Consider the following 20,495-nt stretch of genomic DNA (forward strand, 5'->3'; position numbering starts at 1 on the left):
AGTATCAAGATGACTAGTTTTCAGGTTGACAATGAAGGCTAAGAATACAATTACTTTTGTTTCCACTTTTTTGTGTCACTTTCAAGTGTGTGACACATTCTGGTCTCAGTTTATGAAGGAACTCATATCAATTGGTCCCCATTAACTCCAGTTACCAATTTTGGTGCATCCATTCAAGATCTACCTCTATCTATCCATCTATCTATCATCCATCCATCCATCCATCCATCCATCCATCCATCCATCCATCCATCCATCCATCCATCCATCCATCCATCCATCCATCTATCCATCTATCCATCTATCTATCCATCTATCCATCTATCTATCTATCTATCTATCTATCTATCTATCTATCTATCTATCTATCTATCTATCTATCTATCTGTCTGTCTTTTTGGAGGGGGAAAGACAGATCAATTGGGGTTAAGTGACTTGCCCAAGGTCACACAGCTAGTAAATGTTGTGTCTGAGGTCACTGCACCACTTAGCTGCCCCTTATTCACCTAGCTGCACCTTGTCTATTTATTTTAAACTAGTCTCTGGCTTGAGAATACTTTCCTATTTACCTCATCTCTTCCAGATTTCCCAACTCTGGTCTTTCTAGTGTTTTGACTGATTAAGATACAACTATTTATCTATTGTCTCCTTCAAAGAATACTTTGGTATTCTGGATATTGTAGTTATTATTAGGCCACTTTCTGAATCTGTGGCTGGTTTTGCAGATGCCCCTTTTCTTCACTCTGATAACTTAAAAAATTTTTTTTTATCATGGGAAGCCTAGACATGGAGTGCCCTTAAAACAGTTCAGGAACATTGCAGAAACTCTTACCTCCAAATGATCCCACAAAACCAAAAATGTGACTATATTTTAAAAGTAAGCAAATGTCTTCTGCTTATCAGCCTATTTCTGATATTAAATATTATATAATATAAATGTTTTATTATATATAATTATGTAATGTATGTTAATAAAATATTCACATAATTCTATACACATGCATATACATATAGTTGCTTACTCATTTAGTCATGTGCAATTCTCTGAGACTCCACGGACCTCAGTTTATAGGGTTTTCTTGGCAAAGACACTGGAGTGGTTTGCCACTTTCTTCTCCAGTGGATCACCAAACCAGGCAAACAGAGATTAAGTGACTTAGTCAGTGTCACACAGCTAGGAAATTTCTTAGGCTACATTTGAACTCAGGTCTTCCTGACTTCAATCCCACCACTCTATTCACAATGCCACCTACTCTCTGTGTATATATGTATGCATATATGTGCATATATATACACACGTATATGTATATATAGATATACACACATATATTTGAATATGAAAAATTTAATATAAAAACACTCTCAAGTATTCTGTATAGGGATATATGTTCAAAGAAACTTTAAATACATATTCAAATATATGAACTTAGCTGAACATCTTTAAGTATGATCTTGAATATATATTTACTTTCTTCCAAAGTGTACAAAAAGCTACAGTCTCTGGGGTGACAGATTTATAGTAAAAAGAGTGTCTTTTCTGTATGTAATGACAACACAAAGAAATCAAATTACATTCTGCTCTTGTAAGAATTTTACTGTTTAAACAGGATTCTATACATTGAATGTATCACAGATTTTTATGATCAGAAAACATGACTGACTTAGTTATTTGTTTATCATCTGTCCTTTCTTGCTCCCCATATAGCCAGCCCAAACAACCCACATTTCAGTGAAGTGAATGGACTGGTGGAAATAGGAGCAATGGGTAAAAATTGCAGATAGATTGTTTAACCTAATGTGACAAAAATGTCTGAACAATTAAAAAAACTGCAAAAGTGGGATGTTTGAAGTTACTCTCCCCCACTGAAAATACTCACATGAAATTTGGATGACAACAAATTGTTGATGTTTTATGTGGATGTCAAGTTCAGGTAGAGGTTAGACTAGAGGAATGACCTTTGATGTCCCTCCCAATACTGGATTTTTGTATTTATGCTCTACACTTGGAGGTTAAATCAAGAGGTTTATTCTTTCTAGAAAGAATATTAGCTCTTTGCAAAATAGCATATTTGAAGATCCTCTCATTAATTTATATCAACTGTTCACTTAACAACTGGCAACATGTAATAAAAGAAAACATTATCTGACTTGAAAATAGATGAAACACTTGAATCAGAATGCCATCACTTACTGTAGATCTTGAAAATGTTATATCCTTAAATATAAAGTGATGATAATAACATTTTTCCTAACTATCTCTAACTATTATTGTGATGATTAAATATTGGATTGTGAAACCATTTAAAAAACCTGTAAAGCAAAATAGGTATATAAAGAACTTTTGGTGCTTCATTGTAAGTTATGGCATCCTGAGTCAAATGCTTCATCTGTTTTCAAGTCAAATTTTCTATCATTCCATGCAGCTACCTGTTAAGAAAACAGTTGATATAAATTGATCAAATATGTTTTTTTTTCATTTAAGTGCCTTTTTCAGATTTTATTTATTTTAGGACTGGAATGAGTTATATGTAAAGATAAACATGAGCAGCTCTCCAGAGGATGGCTGCTATGAATAGCTCTAAGGTTCTGATCACGTAGTATAATGAACTCTCTATTTATTCAGCAGTAAACCAAAGTAAAACATTCACAGAAACCAAAGTACAGCATTCACAATGATATAACATAACAATTTATCACCAAAGTGGCCACATAGTTTTAAACAAAGGTACCACTCAGTAAGTCCTTAACTCAACTATCCTTAAGGAACAATCCTTAAGGGATACAAAGAACAAAGGTGTCCCACCACTAGGTCACATTACCTTAATCTCATCAGTTTGAAAGTCTTCTTTTTTCTTGTTTGGAGACTAGCTTCCAATTATCCTTAATGCAATCATCCTTAAGGGGTACAAAGTACAAAGTCCTCCCACCCCTAGGTCACAGTAAATCATGATCTTTTCAGCATTAAGCACCCAATGAAAGGTCTTTTCATCTTGGCTCAAGGCTGGCTCCAAAATTCCATGGTTCCTCTCCCATGGTCCCAGCTTTTGCCTGAATTCACCCAACTGTCACCTGGATTCACAGGCAGGAAGCTCTCAGTTCCTCATCCAGCTCTTTGTCAAGTTCCCATTCCATACTGAAGCTCACAGTGTACAGTCCACCTCAATTCCTTAGCAATTTCTGTTTCTGGGAAGACAAAGCTAAACAGAGCCAAAACAACATTCATATACATTTAATATAAAAGCCCTCTCTTAAGGGTTTCACTATCTGCCTGTAAAATCAACACAGATCCACAAACAAGCTCTGAGAAATCAACACAAATCATCAGTATATTCCCAGGACCTCCAAAACCCTCCTCCAGGACTTCTGTAAACAGATAACAAGAAAATCCTCTTTCAGGGCATCTGAACCACCAGTAAGGTCCCAGGGCTTCAGTACAAAGTATCACAAACACAAATCAACACAGACAGAACAGACAGAGTGCTGGACACCACAAATTTTCTCCTCAGCTCTGCTCAGTCCCAGCTTGTGCTCCTCCTTTTATATGGTGGTTCTCCTTCCTGTCCCACCCTTCCTGTTTTGTCAGCAAGTTCCTTAAACCTTCAAATCACAAGGCAGGGTTCAAACAGGTGCTAAATAATTAATTAACTGAAACAAGGTGCTAAGCACCTTTTGCTTGCCATTACAGTATATATTAAAAACAGATTGTTAGGATTCTCCAGTCAATCTGGGAGTCAACATTTTAAAATTGGTGAATTTGACGTTGACATAGTAGCAAGGAATTTAAGTCAGTAAGCACATATTGAAGTGCTATATCAATATATATGAAATATATACTAATATATAAACATAAATATGCATAAACATGAAATATATACACATATGCATACTGGTATATATGTAAATGTGTGTAAATATATGCACAGGCATATGATTATGAAAAAGAATTTGGCATTAATCCTTTTGAGAAGTATTTCCAGGCTATAAGTTTCATCAGAGCAGTCTTCATGTCCTTGTTCCTCAGGCTGTAGATGACAGGGTTCATGGTTGGGGGCACCACTGTATAGAACATGGACAACAATAGATCTAGACCAGAGTCAGATTCCTGGGGTGGCTTTAGATAAACAATGGAACATGTTGTGACAAAAACTATTAGAATGATGAGGTGGGGCAGGCAAGTGGAGAAGGCTTTTGACCTGCCCTCTTTGGTTGGAATCTTCAGTACAGTTGAGATGATGTAGCTATAAGAGATTATTGTATAAATAAAGCAGAAAAACCCTAAACCAAATGCAAAAGTCACAGTGGCATCAACTGCAAGTTGTGTCTTAGAGCAGGAGATCCTGAGTAAGGCAGGGACATCACAGAAGAACTGGTGGATCTCTTTGGTGCCACAGAAAGGCAAAGTGAATGTACTAACTGAGTACAGGGCCCCCAAAAACTTCCAGTGAGCCAGGAAGCAGCTACCATTTTCACACAAGTTTCACTGTTCTTAATGACTTCATAGTGCAGGGGCTGACAGATGGCCACATAGCAGTCGTAGGACATTGCTGTGAGGAGTGCAATCTCTGATGCTATAAATAATATCATTAAAAAGAGCTGTGACACCCCCCCCCCAAAAAAAAGAGATAGAGCAGCTGCTACTTAGAGAGTTTGCAATTGATTTGGGGACGGTGATAGAAATAAGGCAAAGGTCTACAAAGGACAAGTTCTTTAGGAAGAAGTGCATAGGGGTATGCAGCTTACCACTGAGAGAGATGAGAGTGAAAATAAGTATGTGACCCATCAGAGCCATCAGGTAGATCAGCAAGAAGAGGATGGCATATAAGACCTGTAGCTCCCAGATGTTGGAAAAGCCCATGAGGAGGAATCCTGTCACCACAGTGAGATTGGCCACGTTCTAGGGGTAGAGGATTTTCTTTACTGTCTGCATGGAGAAAAGGAACAGTTGCCAAATGATGAGAAGAACATGCCAGGTAACTTTGGTTCAAGCTCACTCTGTGACCTTGGGCAAATGACAGTCCTTATTGCCTTAATTTTCCTATTTTTTAAATGAAATGAAGTTTCTAGTTCAGAGAATTTTGATCTGAAGCTCATGGATCTAAAATATTTTGATAAAAGTATTTCCTTGTAGCTTGTTTCCATTTTAATCTTACCTATTTTAATAATAACTTTTAGAGAAATGATTCTCAGAAATTTGTCCATGATCTTCACCAGATTGCCAAAGGGGCCCATGAAATGAAAAAAGGGCTAAGAACCACTGAAGTAAATGATTTTTAAGGCTCTTCTACACCTCAGATTATCTAGGAATCTATGAATAAGTTCCTTACCTTGAAAAAGTTGACAAAATAGCTATATCTCTCTTAGTGGATGATTTTCATTATCATGATGTACTTTCTCTATAAGACCTCTTTTTAGTTAGACAATTGTAGTAGTATCATTACTAATTTATACACAAGACACTGCAGCTCAGAAAAGTTGTGACTTTTCAGTCATTATCCAAGCAGTGTCAGAACCAAGATGTTTTGAGAACTGCTCTAGGTTCTTTTGCTGAGGCATGCTGTTCATAAAAAAATAATTGTCTTCCCATACTTTACAACTGAGAGTTATATAGATTATATAGTAATTTTAAATGATATTCACTGCTCTCGACTAGTTTAGTAACCAAGACATTTTGACACTATAATCTGCCCAGTAGACTAGATGTGTCAAAGTTGAATGTGGTATTATATTACACTTCCTCATTGCCTTTTCAATTTCAAGTTCTGTTGGTTACCACCAACCCAGACCAACCTCATTGAAATCTGTCCTCAAATGGAAAAACAGTTTCCAAAGCATTCTCTTCTGTGTTGGATCTCTTCTGGTTTAAAGATTATACAACATGTAGAAAAACTGCTCCCCCCACCCCCAAACACCACTTTAGATTTTGCTTCACATTACCCATTAAAATACCCCTGGAGCTCAAACACACATATGCTCATATTCTCACAAATTATTTCCCAACCTATACCTCTTGGACCCATTATTTTTATCTATAAGATCATATAAATAGTCATCTGCATTTGGGCATAAGGTAAAGGAAAATTACAATGGAAGGATCAATCATAACATTTGATAAGGCATTTATCAAGGACTTGCTTTGTACAATCCTCTGTTCTAAACCTGGATAGTTTAAAAATTATGAATCATCTCTATGTCTCAAGATGTTTCCAGTCTGTTAGGGGGACAAGTAATAAATTCAAATGCATATAATTCAAAGTAGAATTGGATGAATGCATGGGAGGAGAAAAAAGAGCTCAGAGAGTTGAGAGGCAGCTTATTTCTGACTGGCAAGATCAAGGGACAGGTTTTTGCTTAATGGAATTTGTAGGTAAGTTCTTAGAGTTTGGTTAGGATTTCAAAAGGCATAAATATTGATGTTGTAAGGGGAGAGATTCCATGATTATGAGCATCAACATAGAAGCAATAATGAGCAAAGCAAGGAAGAGGGATTTTCTTTTGGTATTCCTTTTGGAATTCTAAATATTGATTCAATATTCAAATATTGGTTTGATTGATATTGATTGAATTCAAAATTCAAATATTGATTTCAAGAGTACTTTTACTAAAGTACACATATTTTCTCATGTAATATTCTTCTTAGGCTTATTCTTTATTTTTACTGGAACTTCAATTCCCACACCACTCAAAAACTTGCTTGGCAATCATGCTTAATCTAATTTTACTTCCTTCTTTATTGTGTCTGCATAATTAACCAGTTTAACTGGATATTTATCTTTCCTCTTTAACAACTTGCTTCTTTGTTTTATTGCAGATTACAGCTTGCCAAACCCTAACCCTTAGTTATTTTAGCCACCCACCTCTTATAATTTTTTTTATATATGGCTGGATTGAGCTGGGCATTACAAAACTCTACTGACTGAGTTCACTACCAATTTATGCCATGTAATTGCAACTGGTCCTTTTGGCTGCTCCCAAACTTATCTTCTCTCCTTATGTCTCTCATACTTTCTTTCCTAAATATTTACCCAAGTGAAGAATTCATGTCTCACTTCATTTAGAAAATAGAGACCGTTATGGTTGAGAGTTATTTCCCCTTTCTTTTCAACTCAAAGCTAATTGACATTCTCTCATGCTTTACTCTAGTTTCTGATGGAGATTGCTCCTCACAAGAGTAAAATCTTCTATGTATACTCTTAATTCCATCCCATTTTAAAGGTTTTTCCTCTATTATCAGCCTGTTCTCTACTTCTGCTATTCAGTAATTCCCTAACTACTCAATTCATTTCTGGGGCATAAAATTTCCCTTATTCTTAATAACACCCAAATAGGCTCTATAATATTTCTATTCCCAGTAAAAGTCTTAGAAAAATGCTATCCATACTTTTTTTCTCCACTGTCTCTTCTTATAAACTCTTCTTTCCTTCTTACAAACTCCCTTTAATCTGACATATGACCTCATGAGTCAACTGAAACGATAATTTTCAAAGCCAACAATAATTTGTTAATGTGTATGTCTGACAGATTTAAAAAATAACCTCATTCTTCTTGACTTCTGTGTAATATTTGACACTCTTGAGCACTCTCTCCTCTATAGTGTTTCTCCTCTGGATTTTCGTTATTCTGTTCTCTCTTGTTTGTCCTAATACCTAACAACTAATTCTTAGTTTCTCTTGCTGTATCATCCCTGTCCCATCATGTCCTCTAACTGGGTTTATGCCAAGGTTCTGTTTTAGGCTTTCTTCTATCCTTTCCCTTCATATTCTCTTAGTGACCTTAATATTTCACATGGTTTTGTTTATGTTTCCTATGATGATGAGTCCCATATCTATATTTCCTGCCCTAGTCTCTCTCTTATAAGCTTTAGCATTGCATTATGTATTGGAAATTCCAAAGTGGATGTCCTTTAGCTATCTCAAACTCAGCATGTCCCAAACCCACACATTATTTTCCACATTCCCCACAGATCCCCTACTTCTCAACTTCCTTATTTCTTTAAGAGTAGCATCATCCTTCCAGTCACCCAATTCACAAGTTCACTGCTCTCCTTTTCATGTCTCTCTTAATCCAGCTGTCTACATTCAATCAGTTTTCACTTAGTGTTCTTTCTATCACCACGTCCCCCAAATTTGTCCTTTTAACTTCATTTACTAAGTTACCACTCTAATTCAGACCCCTGTCACTTGTTATTTAGAATAGTGTTGTATCTTCCTAATTGGTACCCCTCTCCCAAGTCTCACCCCTTTTTAATCTTTCCATCACGTCTGCCAAACTGGTTTCCCTAAAACACAAAATTATTATTTTCTAAATAATTTCATTATTCCCCTCATTAAACCCCTGATGGTTCACTAATTTTCACAGAATCAAATATAAACTCTTATTTTTTATATTTATATGCTTTCTGAAAGAGGAGCCAATCCTTATTTCTAGTCATAGTGCATGTTCATCTTCTCTACCTTAATCCAATCATAATGTACATCCAAACTAACCTTAATGACTTTTCTCATATTGTTGTTCAGTTGTTTCAATCATATGCAACCTTTTGTGACCCCTTTTGGGGTTTTTGTGGCAAAAATACTGGAGTAGTTTACCATTTAAATCTCCAGCTCATTCTACTGAAGCAAATAGGTTTAAGTGATTTGCCAAGAGCCACAGAGATTGTAAGTGTCTGAGGCCATATTTGTACTCACAAAGATGATTCTTCCTGATTTCCAGCCCAGTGCTTCATGCACTGCACCACCTCATTTCCCTTCTTTCCTGATATATAATGTTCCATCTCCCAGCTCTGTGCTTTTGCCCTACCTCTTCAAAAGGCTGAAGTTAAGGACTGTTTTCCCATCTATCTTTGAATCTCTAGCCCCCTTGTACAGTGATTGACATGCTTTAGGACCTTAGTATATGCTTGCTGATTGATTTTTTATGATTAGTCTTTTAGTGTACACTTGGTATATAAACCATGAATCATTAGAAAGCTCATTGTAGGGGTGGCCAGGTAGCACAGAGAGTAAGAGCACCGGCTCCAGTGTTGAGAAGACCTGGAGATTGAATCCCGGGCTCAGACACTTAGCACCCACCCAGAAACACCTGGCCGTGTAGCCTTGAGCAAGTTACTTAGCCCCAATTGCTTAGGGGTGGCCAGGTGGCTCAGTGAGTAAGAGCACCAGCTCCAGTGTTGGGATGACCTGGATCAAACCCGGGCTTAGATACTCAGCACCACACCCTGGCCGTGTAACCTTGAGCAAGTTACTTAACCCCGATTGCTTTAAAAAAAAAAAAAAGAAAGCTCATTGTACCCCAAGGTATGGCCTAAGATTGCCTGAAATGCTCAACTTCATTGTTGTATCTTTCCTGAATTTTACCATTATATAGATAGTTTTATTTTATGTGCTCTTTTTTTAAATACTTAGTTGAGATCAGGTATTGGAAAGAGTGTTTTGCCTGACTATTACAGAGAAAGGATATATGATTTTGGAATTGGCTGCACCACAAAGACAGTTATTCCTGCATTCATAGTATGATAATTTGCAGGGAGGGGAGACTAAATCGAATGCTCAGTGGGTAGCAAGGGAGCAACATGCAGAACCTGTGTGCTAATACTTAGTAAAAAATGTAAAGATGTAGGAGCTTACTTAAACATTCTTCATATTCTCTTTAATTTTTGCCACACTCACTTGATTTTCAAACCAAATTACCTTTTTAAAATCATAGATGCAAGTTGTAACAACCTCTCTCTCCTTTGCTAACGCAGTTTTTAATACTTTTGGACATTTAAGATTAGTTTTCTCTTTTTTTCTAATCTTGGGTGCAAAGTCACTGATCTATCTACATTTTGATAACAGAAAGGTGGAAATTTATACCTCATTCCGTTTACTTCTTCAGTCCATTGCCCGGTACAAGACTATCTGTTCTCCATTCAGGCACCTACAGGGCTATGTAGAGATGGAGGGGACTTTTGAAAGTGAAGGATATTCATATACCAAATGGTAAAATGTGTAGTTGACAAAAACTTCATTTCCTTTCTTCTGATTTCTAGTCCTGGTAGGATCCCACTATCTTCTCAGTCATAGTAAGTATACTAGGGGAGAGGCACTGATCTCTTCTTAACTATGCTTACCACTTTTCTGCTTCAACTGTGGCATTTAAAGAGTTTCTAGGAAATCAAATTTCTTAGTATCTAGTTCAGTTCTTTCTCTGAGATTGCTATATTCTTGCATCATTTTATTTTCCTTCTGAGCTTCAAACTTTCTAAATTTGCTGGGACTCTCTGAGGATGATAGAACTACAGGTATCCTGAGTGATTCTATAGTTAGTCAGTGTTAAGGTCCCTACAGTCTCTGAGCCACTCAAATCCCCAAACCTATAGCCAGCTTGTTAGCATGGTCTTTGGGAAATGGGGGCACTGGAGGACTCTATGATACCTAGATCCTATCACTTATATTGATAACAACATAAGCATTCCAGTGACCTTTGGATGACATTTAAATCTATTTTTTTAATTCAGAAAAAGTTTCATATTTCACAAAGCAATATAAATCAACATCCCACCCCTTCTCTAAACACAACTAACCCAACAACAAAAGCTATTCTTCTTTATTTCTGAGAAAAAAGCAGCATACCACATTACAATAATAATCTTTCCAATTCTCCATTTGTTATAAGAAAGTGGGTGTCATTTAACAATCTGGCACTAATATTGTCTCTCTGTTCCTAGCCCCCACTATAGTGCCTGAAACATACTAATCATTTACTAAGATGTAAAAAGGAGTCATGAAGATATTTACTTTTCTGAAAGGGAGAAGGGTTGGGGTAGAGGGAGAGAATGAGAGAGAGGAAGAAAGAGAGAGAGAGAAAGTGCAAGTGAGTGTACTTTTTGAGGTGTCTGAGTACTTATAGTCTCCCCATCTCTATGATATCATGTCTCTGTGCCAGGTTTCTGATCATTTTCCTGAATTCTTCATTTTTTTTCATCATTCAGTCATGTCTTACTCCTCATGACCTCAGAACCAAAGTGCCCCAGTTCTTAATGTTCATTGTTTCCATGACACTATTTTGTCCTCTGCCTTCCCCTTTTCTTTTGCCTTCAATTTTCCCCAACACCAGGGTCTTTTCCAAGGAGTTCTGTCTTCTTATTATGTGGCAAGAATATTTAAGCTTCAGCTTCAGTATTTGACCTTTCAGTGAATAGCCTGAATGAATTTCTTTCAGTATTGACTGACTTGATCTCCTTGCTATCTAAAGGACTCTCAGAAGTCTTCTCCAGCACCACAATTTGAAAGTGTCAGTTCTGTGGTACTCAGCTCAGCTTTTCTTATAATCTAACTCTCACTGCCATACATAACTACTGGATAACACTGACTCGACTATTTGGACCTTTGTTGGCAAGGTAATAGCTTTGCTTTGCTTTTTAGTACATTGTCCCAACTTACCATTGCTTACCTTCCAAGGAGCAAGTGTCTTTTAATTTCATGGCTTCAGACACTGTCTATAGTGATCTTTGAGCCCACGAATATAAAATATGACCCTGCTGCCATTTCTTCTTCCTCTATTTGCTAAGAAGTGATGGAACCAGTTGACAATATATTAGTTTTTTTTGGTTATTGTTAGGCTTTAAGCCAGTTTTTACACTCTCTTTTCCCCTCATAAAGAGGCTTCTTAATTCTTCTCTACTTTGTGCCATCAGAGAATTCCTCATTGTTTTTCTCTTCTTGTTTAGGTTATTTGTTCCCTTCTCTGCACACAGTTGCTTTTAGTACCCCCATTAGTCTCCACTTAAATATTCTTTACCATTCTTCTGATGTTTCTACAATATCTTCACATGAATATGGCTCAAAATGAGAAGAGTTTATAATACTACCTTATCACACTTCATCACCTATTTTTCCTCTCCTGCTACCTAGTAGCCTTATAGTAGTAGTCCCATTTATAGCATTATTCCCATCAAAGGGTTCATGATAGAAAGGGTTAATGATATGTATGAGGTCATATTTGCTTCTTGAATCATGTCCTTTAATTCTTCTTGTTTGTTACCTAAATTTGGGATTTTTATATGGACTTTTTAGCCCATGAATTTTATTTCTGCTTCTTTCTTAGAACCTGTCTTGTAGCTTCTGAAAGGATTCTCAGCTGCCATCCTTCTTTCATTTTAGCCATACTTTATGTAATTTATCTTGGTGGATGTGAATAGTTAACTTTCTATCATCTTTTTATTTTAATTTTAGAGCACTTTTAATTAGCATACACATTCTTATGAACTTCTATTCCCAGTCAGGAGCCATTACTTGTATTATGCCATCATCTAGAAATTCAAATCCAATTTTCTTTCATCATGTTCTTAGGTAGCTTTTCATTACCCAAATAAATTTTTTTTCTTTTCTGCTTGGGGAAAATATCACCTATTTCCCTACGTATTTCATGACAATGCTTTCTAGGTACCTTTTAAGAATATTATTTGTGTCCATGGGGGTTGTAAAAAAATTGGAAGGTATTCTTATTTTAACAACATTTGGCAATTTCCTGGTGTGTCTTCAGGCACCTGTCCTAAGAAGAAACAAAATTCTCTGATGTTGGTAAGAGGACTAGCTACTTCAGTACCCCTGAGTGCAACCATAACTGCCCCTACTTTTCCTGCATCTTCTGACTCTTACTGAGATTCCTAATAACCTGGAGTAGATGTCATGTTTGTCAACCTAATAGGTATGAAGTGGTATCTCAGAGTTGTTTTAGTTTGCATTTCTCTAATCAGTAGTGATTTAGAACATTTTTAATGTGACTATTGCTAGCTTGGATTTCTTCTGAAAATGGCTTATTCATATTGTTTGAATATTTGTCAACTGGGGAATGTCTCTTATTTTTATAAATTTGACTCAGTTTCCCTACATATTTGAGAAATGAAGACTTTAACAGAGATAAAATGTAAATATTTCCCCCCATTTTCTGTTTTCCTTCAGTTTTGACTGTATTAGTTTTGTTTATGCAAAAGCTTTTTAATTTCATGCCATCAAAATGATCTATTTTATTTCCAATAATCCTTCCTATCTTTTTGATCATAAACTCTTTTATTGATAAATGTAACAGGTACATTTTTTCCATGTTCCCCTTATTTACTTATAATGTCATCCCTTATGTTTTAAATCATTTATGCATTTTGACTTTTTCTTGGTATATCTAGTTTCTGCCAAATTGCTTTTCAGTTTTCCCAACAATTTTGGCCAAATGTTGAGTTCTTACCCCCAAAGCTTGGATCTTTGGGTTTACCAGACACTAGGTTACTGTGGTTATTACTTCTGTGAACTGTGTACCTAATCTGTTCCACTGATCCACCACTCTATTTCTTAACCAGTATTAGATTATTTGATGATTAGCATTTTTTTGTATAGTTCAAAACCTGAAACTGCTAGGTTTCCCTCCCTCATTTTTTTTTCATTGATTCCCTTGTTATTTTTACCTTTTGTTCTTCCAGATGAATTTTGTTGCTATTTTTTCTATCTCTATATAATAAATCTTTGGTAGATTGTTTGGTATGGCACTGAATAAACAAATTAACTGGTAGAATTATTTTTATTTTATTTTTATTAAATTGTCTTTGCCAACTCATGAGCATTTAATATTTCTCCAGTTGTTTAGATCTGCTTTTATTTGGTGAAAAGTGTTTTTTAATTGAGTTCTGTGAACTAATCCCTGGGTTTGTCTTACTTGTAGACTCCCAAATGTTTTATATTGCCTGCAGTTATTTTAAATGGAATTTCTCTTTTTATCTCTTGCCACTGGGCTTTGTTGTTAATCTATAGACATGGTGATGATTTATCTTATAATTTTGCATTGATTCAACTTATGTCTTTGCTTCTTTGGGAGTTCCCAAAGCTCTGAACTTAATTTCAGAATCACTATGGAAAAGTATCTTATTGGTTGCTCATTCAATAACTAGTGTCATTGTTCATTTCACTTGTGTCTGATTATTTGTGACCCCATTTGGAGTTTTCTTGGCAAAGACACTGGAGTGATTTGCTGTTTCCTTTTCCAGCTCACTTTACAGATGAGGAAACTGAGGCAAACAAGGTTAAGTCACTTGTCTAGAGTCACACAGCTAGTAATTGTCTGAGATCAGATTGGAATTCAGGAAAATGAGTCTTCCTGATGTCAGATCTGACACTTTTTCTCTTGCACCACCTACCTTCCTATACTTCAAAAATACTACTGCATTAGAATATTTAGTAGACCCTAGCAATACCTCTGATTAAATGTATCACAGTGTTACCACTTCATGTGTATATACCCTTATAGGTATTGCAAACTTAGGTATTAAAATGGAAGACAGTTGCTGACATTAAGAGTGAGGCAATTAGTCCTGTAATTTAAAAAGTCCAAAAGTCAGTTCTTATTAGAAAATCAGATATTTCTTGACGTGCAGGCTCCTCTGAAGTTTGTAGTTGTGTAATGTTCCATTAGAAGGCTGTATCATTCTGTGAAAAGGTGGGACGCCAAGTCATTTCTTTTGGAGTTGTCCTTGTGAGGGATCCTCTGATCCTCTTCTCTGTTTCTGCATCTGGTGGAACATGCCTGGACATTCTGTGTTGGCATCTTCAGTGGTCATTCATTAGTGTCTAAAAAAAATTATAAGCACAACCTCACCTCTACATAATTAAGGGGCAGGTCTTTTCCATTACTTTATTTGGGAATATGTACTTTTGCAAATTGTTATTCTGCTGGTGTATACCCATTTTTAATGATGCTTAAAATTTTTTTAGGGTATATAAGGCAGTAGCTAATTGCCCTTGTAGTGTATTGGTCCAAATCCTCTTTTTTATTTTTGTAAATAGGTTTTACAGAAAGATTGAAATGATTCGCCAGTGTAGACAAGGACATTATCAATTTTTGTTTCTTTGGGGGTTTCTAAGAATGAAGAACAATGGAAATGGAGTAAAAAAACAAGGCTTCTCCTTATTAAAGTGTATCTATAGGAGTAATCATATAAAATTGAAGGACAATAATTTTGCTCTGTCCATATAATGTAGCCTTGTTAAGTTAAATGAATGGGAGATTTCACAGTTACAAAGAAACAGAAAATGATAAAAATATTTTTAAGTTTTAAATTTTTTGAATGGGAATATAGTAATTGACTGTTGCCTTTTCATTTCTGAGGGATGTTACAGGGAGAGGACTCTCCATTATTTACAGACATGATTACATATTATCTTATATCAGGGAAAATATCATTCTAAAAAAGTCATTTCTTGAAGAAATGGCAACAATAAAAATTAGACTAGAGGCTTCTAGTAATACACTGAAAGTTTTCTTTCCCATTTCTCATTCACCTTAAGTAGGTTTGTAAGTCATAGTTATGATAAATTGTTAACCTTCAACCTAAAAAGAACTATAATGCTGACATATGGCTCAAAAAATTAAAGTGTTAGATTCAAGAAAAATTCAACCTTTATGTTCAAATTATTTAGATCACAAATTTAATCTGTGCTTGATAATACTTGTCTCACTCCAAATATCAGTATGTGCAAATTCTTATGAATATAAATATTTGGCAGTTGATATTCTTAATTCATATGTAGCATTAAACAGCAAAGATTATCCAACCTTCAAAATTACCAAAATGAAAGTGTATGAGAAAAAAGTGTTCACTTTTCACATGGATATATTGTAAGTTTCTAAAGAAGTGACAACCCTTTGCTAAAGACTATTAGGTTTTAAATTTGTAGAATTAATAGAGGTAGAAGTGAGAGAAGGTATGTGAGGAAAGCATTTTGTGCATGATTTAACTATTTGCCTGGCCTGTTCTTGACTAAATGTGAAATTGCATATTAACATCTTTGAATTTTGAATGCAGAGATAAAGGACAAAGTGTTGGGTAAGTTTGTATTGTTAACTTATCAGCTAAAGCATTGCCTTGTTGAATGGACTCAGGCAGAAATGTATGAGAGTAAACACAAGAAATCCAAAAAGAACCTTCTCTACCTCTAACCACTTGTTGCAACTGTAAAAAAATTAATTGCTATAACTCTTGATTATTGAGATTATTCCTTTAGAAGACATATAATAGCAAACATTTTATTCTTTTGGATAGATGATGAGGAGAAATAACTTCCATTGTAATTCTATTTTACTTTTTACATTTAAAGACATGATTCTCAGAAAATATTCCTTATCTTCATCAGACTTCTGAAGGAGCCCATGTCATAAAAACACTAAGAACTTCTGAAGTAGATGATATTTAAGGTACTCCTGTAGTTCAGATGATCTAGGAATCTATGATTAAGATCCCAGTCTTTAAAAAGTTGATAACAGGTATATCTCTCTCAGTGGATGATTTTCATTATCATGAATGACTTTCAAGATAAGACCTCTTTCAGATAAATGAATCAAGTAGTATTATTACCACTTTCTGCATAAGACACTGGAGCTGAGAAAAGTCCTGTAACTTGAAATTGATTATCCAAGGAGTGTCAGAAACAATATGTTAATCCAGGTTTCCTGATTCCAAGGTTGTCTTGAAAGCTCCTCTGGGCTCTTTTACTGAGGAATATGTTAGCATGTTATTCCTAAACAAATAATAAATATAACTCCTAAAGTATTTCATTCTGTGTTGAATCTCTTCTGCTTGTTTGTAGAATATACCACGTGGAAAAACTGCTCCCTTCAACCGTAAACCACACTAAATTTGGATTTACTGTGTCCTGGTTAAAACATTCCTGGAGCTAAGATATTAATATCTTCATGAATTATTTCCCAAAACATGCCTCTTGGAGTCATTGTTTATGTCTACAAGGTTATATAGGCAAGCAGAAATTAGATTATGGGGCAAGGGAATTACCAAGGATGAATCCACCATAATATTTGACAAAACACTTATAAAATTTTTGCTCTGAACAAAGCTCTATTTGAAACTTGGACAGTTCACACAGTATAAAACATCTCCAATCACATCCCTCAAGATGTTTCTAGTCTGTCAGGGTGACAAGATATATATGGTAATAAGTATAATACAAACTAATGGAATGAATTCATAGGGATAGAACAAAGAGCTCAGAGAGATTTGAGATGGAGAGCTTATTTCTGACTGTCAAGATCAAGAGATGACTTCATCCTTTATGAGTTTGTGGGGAAGTTTTAGAAGTTGGGTAGGATTCAAGTGACATCAATATTGAGATTGCAAGAGGTGACATTCCATGTATATTATGAGCATCAACACAGTAGCTGTGATGAGCAACTAAAGGAAGAGGGATTGTCTATTTTCTGAATATAAAGGACTTTTGGAATTCAAATATTGATTTTAAGAAGGTATAATTTCAGCCAAAGTTCTTGTTCTTTTACTAAAATGCCCATGTTTTCTCATGCATTATTATTCTTAAGCCCATCCTTTATTTTTATTGGGGCTTCCAGTTCCTGTGCCACTAAAAATTTTGCCTGGAAGTACTCTTGATCTAATTTTCCTTTCTTTCTTTACTAATTGTGTCCCTATAGGTAACCAGTTTAATTGAATATTTCACTCCCCTCTTGAATCACTTAATACTTTGTCTTATTACAGATTAGACCTTGCCAAACCCCAACCCCTGGTTACTTTATTCATCCACCTCTTATAATTTTACTCCTTTACTGTTGGATGGAGCTGGACAAAGTCACAAAATGGTTGACTGGCTTCACTACCAATTTATGCCCTATAAAAGCAACTGGTGTACTTTTTAGCCAGGGAGTCCTTTTGCTACTTTCATGCTGATTTTCTATCTCATTCTTTACCTAAGCTGCTTCTAAATTTTCCCTTTTCCCATATACATCCCATACCTTCCCTCTAAAATATTTGTATAAGTGGAGACTTCATGTTATACTTCATTTAGACAATAGAAACCATGAATAGTGAGCTACTTATTCCCCCCTTCTTTCCAACTCATAACTAGTTGACATTCTATCTCATTCCCTCCTGCTTTACTACAGTCTCAGATGAAGATACAAAATGGTCTTATTCCTGACAAAAGTTAAATCTATATATCCCCTTGATTCCATCCCTTTTCTAAGTTTTCTCCTCTGTTATTAGCTTCTTCTCTATCTCTAATATTCAGTCTTCCCCTATCTACTCCTTCCTTTTCTGCTGCCTAAAATTTCCCTTCTCTCTAAAATCCCATAAATAGTTCCTATAATCCAAAATAAACTTTCTTTTATCATTTTCCTTTCTTAGGAAAGTGCTAGAAAAACACATTCTGTCTCTGTCTCTCTCTCCCTCTACTTCTCCCTATCTCCCTCTTTCCATCCCTCTCTCTATTTCTGTGTGTATGTATTCATACATATATATGAAATCTTTACTGTCTTTCCTCTTACTCTTTCTAATTTTCCATCGTTTGAAATATGGGCTCACGAATCAATTAAAACTGTCTTTTCCAAAGTCACCAATAATTTATTAATGTGCAGGTTTTATGAATTTTTCTCCAGTAAGGCTTTATTTTTTTGCAGTATCTGACACTGTTAAGCACCCTCTCTTGCTTTATGGTGTCTCCTTTCTGTTTTTTTTCTTATTCTGCTCTCTCTTGGTCATCCTACCTACATGACTACTAATTCTTAGTTTCTCCTTCTGGCTCGTTATTATTCTTTCATGCCTTCTCACTGGTTTTATGCCAGGGTTCTGTTTTAGGATTTCTTATATCCTCTCTATGGGCTCTCTCTTGGTGTCCTTATTATTTGCCATAGGTCTGTTTGTTCCCTATGATGATGTGTCTGCTATGTTTCCTGCCTCAATCTCTTTCTTGAGCTTTAGCGTTGCATTATGAATTAGATGTTTCAAAATAGACTTCCTTTAGCCATCTTAAATAAAACATGTCTAAAATTCACCTCATTATTTTCTTCATTCTGCAAAGACACTGGTTTCTGGACTTTACTTTTTCTTCAATAATAATACCATTTTTTTCAGTCACTAGATTTGTAACTTCACTTCTCTCTTTTCTACCTCACTCTGGCTTCCACATTTCATCAGTTTTCACATACTATTCTTTCTATCACCACACCTCCCACATTTGTCCCTTTTACTCCATTTGCTCAACCACCACTCTAATTCAGATCCCTCACTTCTCATCTAGAATATTGCAATGCCATTCTGATTGGTGTCCCTATTTCAAGTCTCTCCCCTTTTTGATCCACCATCTGCCAAACTTGTTTTTCTAAAGCACAAAGTTGAGCATGTCACTCCCCTACTTATTAAAACACAGAGCGCTTCATTAATCCTCATAGAATCAAATATTAACTCTGGATTTTAATTCCTTTCTGAAAGAGGACCCAAACTTTAATTTCCGGCCATAGTGCATGTTAATCTTCTTTACCTTAACCTAATCTAATGCCCAACCAAATTGATCTTGCCTTTCTTTGTATGTGGCATTCCATCTCCCATCTCTGTGCCTTTGCCCTGCTGGCTCAAAAGGCTGAAGTTAAGGACTATTTTCACTTTTATCTTTGAATCTCTAGCCCCTAGTTCAGTGATTGACACCCATTAGGATCTTAATAAATATTTGTTGATTGGTTTTTTAGTGTTTATCCTTTCAGTTAACACTCAGTCCATAACATTGGAAACAACACTGTACTCCAAAATATAGTCTTAGAGTGCACAAAACATTTAACTTCACTGTTTTGTGCTGCCTGCAATTTTATCATTAAAAGGTAATTTTCTTAGATGGGTTCCTTTTTAAACACTCAGTTTAGAGCTGGTACTGATAGGGTGCTTGGGATCTATGTTTGTAATATCAGTTTGTAAAACCAGTATGTAAAATCACATTTCCCCCTCCCCAGTCTCAGAGCATTAACTCTGCCCCTTTCCCCTGCCAGCACTCTGCCCAGCAACAACCCATGAACTGTTTATCTCTGCTTGGAGCAATAACAAGCTACACCTATTAATCCTTCACTAAACCATCTATAAACATTTTAGCTTAGGCAAATGTTATCTCCCCTTAGTAAGTGGCCAGCTGCCCCTATGAATCCTTCAATGCACTATCTATAGGTTAACTCCTTAGCCAATTATCCACATACTGAGTCTCCATTAGCCTTGGTTCCCAACATCCATCTTGTCAAACATGACACTGATGGGTGGCAGACTAGGCACTTCTCAGTCAGCCCTTGACCACTAGCTGACTTAGTGATGTTTCATGCCTAAAATCACACCTCCAGGTAGGGCCCCCCACCTTGGGCTATTTCCCAGTGGCAATACACCTGAGCAGTTGACATTAAAAGTTCATGTTCCTTTAAGCACTGAACACTCCTTAACTCCTCCCTAATCCCACCCTTACCTAGTTAGCATAATTGACATCTGATTAATTGCCTAGACTCCTTAAAAACTAGGCCTATGTGTTCTTTAAGTTTGCAGGTCCCCTAAGGACCCTTGCTTGCTGTAAAGCGTAACAATAAACTTTTACAAGCCTGACTTCATGACTGCTTGGGCCTACTGAATTCTTTTCCAGACTGAATCGCAGGCATTCTGGTCTTTGATAAGGATCAGAGTTCCTGTATAACCTATTGCCATC

The 20,495-nt window shown here is 35.9% G+C and overlaps 1 long non-coding RNA gene and 1 pseudogene across 1 annotated transcript in view; one reads left to right on the forward strand and one right to left on the reverse strand.

Moving 5' to 3' along the window:
* Positions 1-3,928: 3,928 nt before the first annotated feature.
* Positions 3,929-8,501, reverse strand: LOC138145401 (olfactory receptor 14A2-like; annotated as a pseudogene).
* A 2,765-nt stretch (positions 8,502-11,266) lies between these two features.
* LOC138145304 (uncharacterized) overlaps positions 11,267-20,495 on the forward strand; it is a 73,951-nt gene continuing 64,722 nt past the window's right edge. Inside the window, exon 1 of the long non-coding RNA XR_011164182.1 lies at positions 11,267-11,377. This is a non-coding gene — a long non-coding RNA (uncharacterized lncRNA). The remainder of the gene's footprint in view (positions 11,378-20,495) is intronic.

Source organism: Petaurus breviceps, unplaced genomic scaffold, assembly GCF_028583685.1.
Source record: "Petaurus breviceps papuanus isolate PSGF00001 unplaced genomic scaffold, PetGlider_PUasm1.0 90734, whole genome shotgun sequence".
NCBI lineage: Eukaryota > Metazoa > Chordata > Mammalia > Diprotodontia > Petauridae > Petaurus > Petaurus breviceps.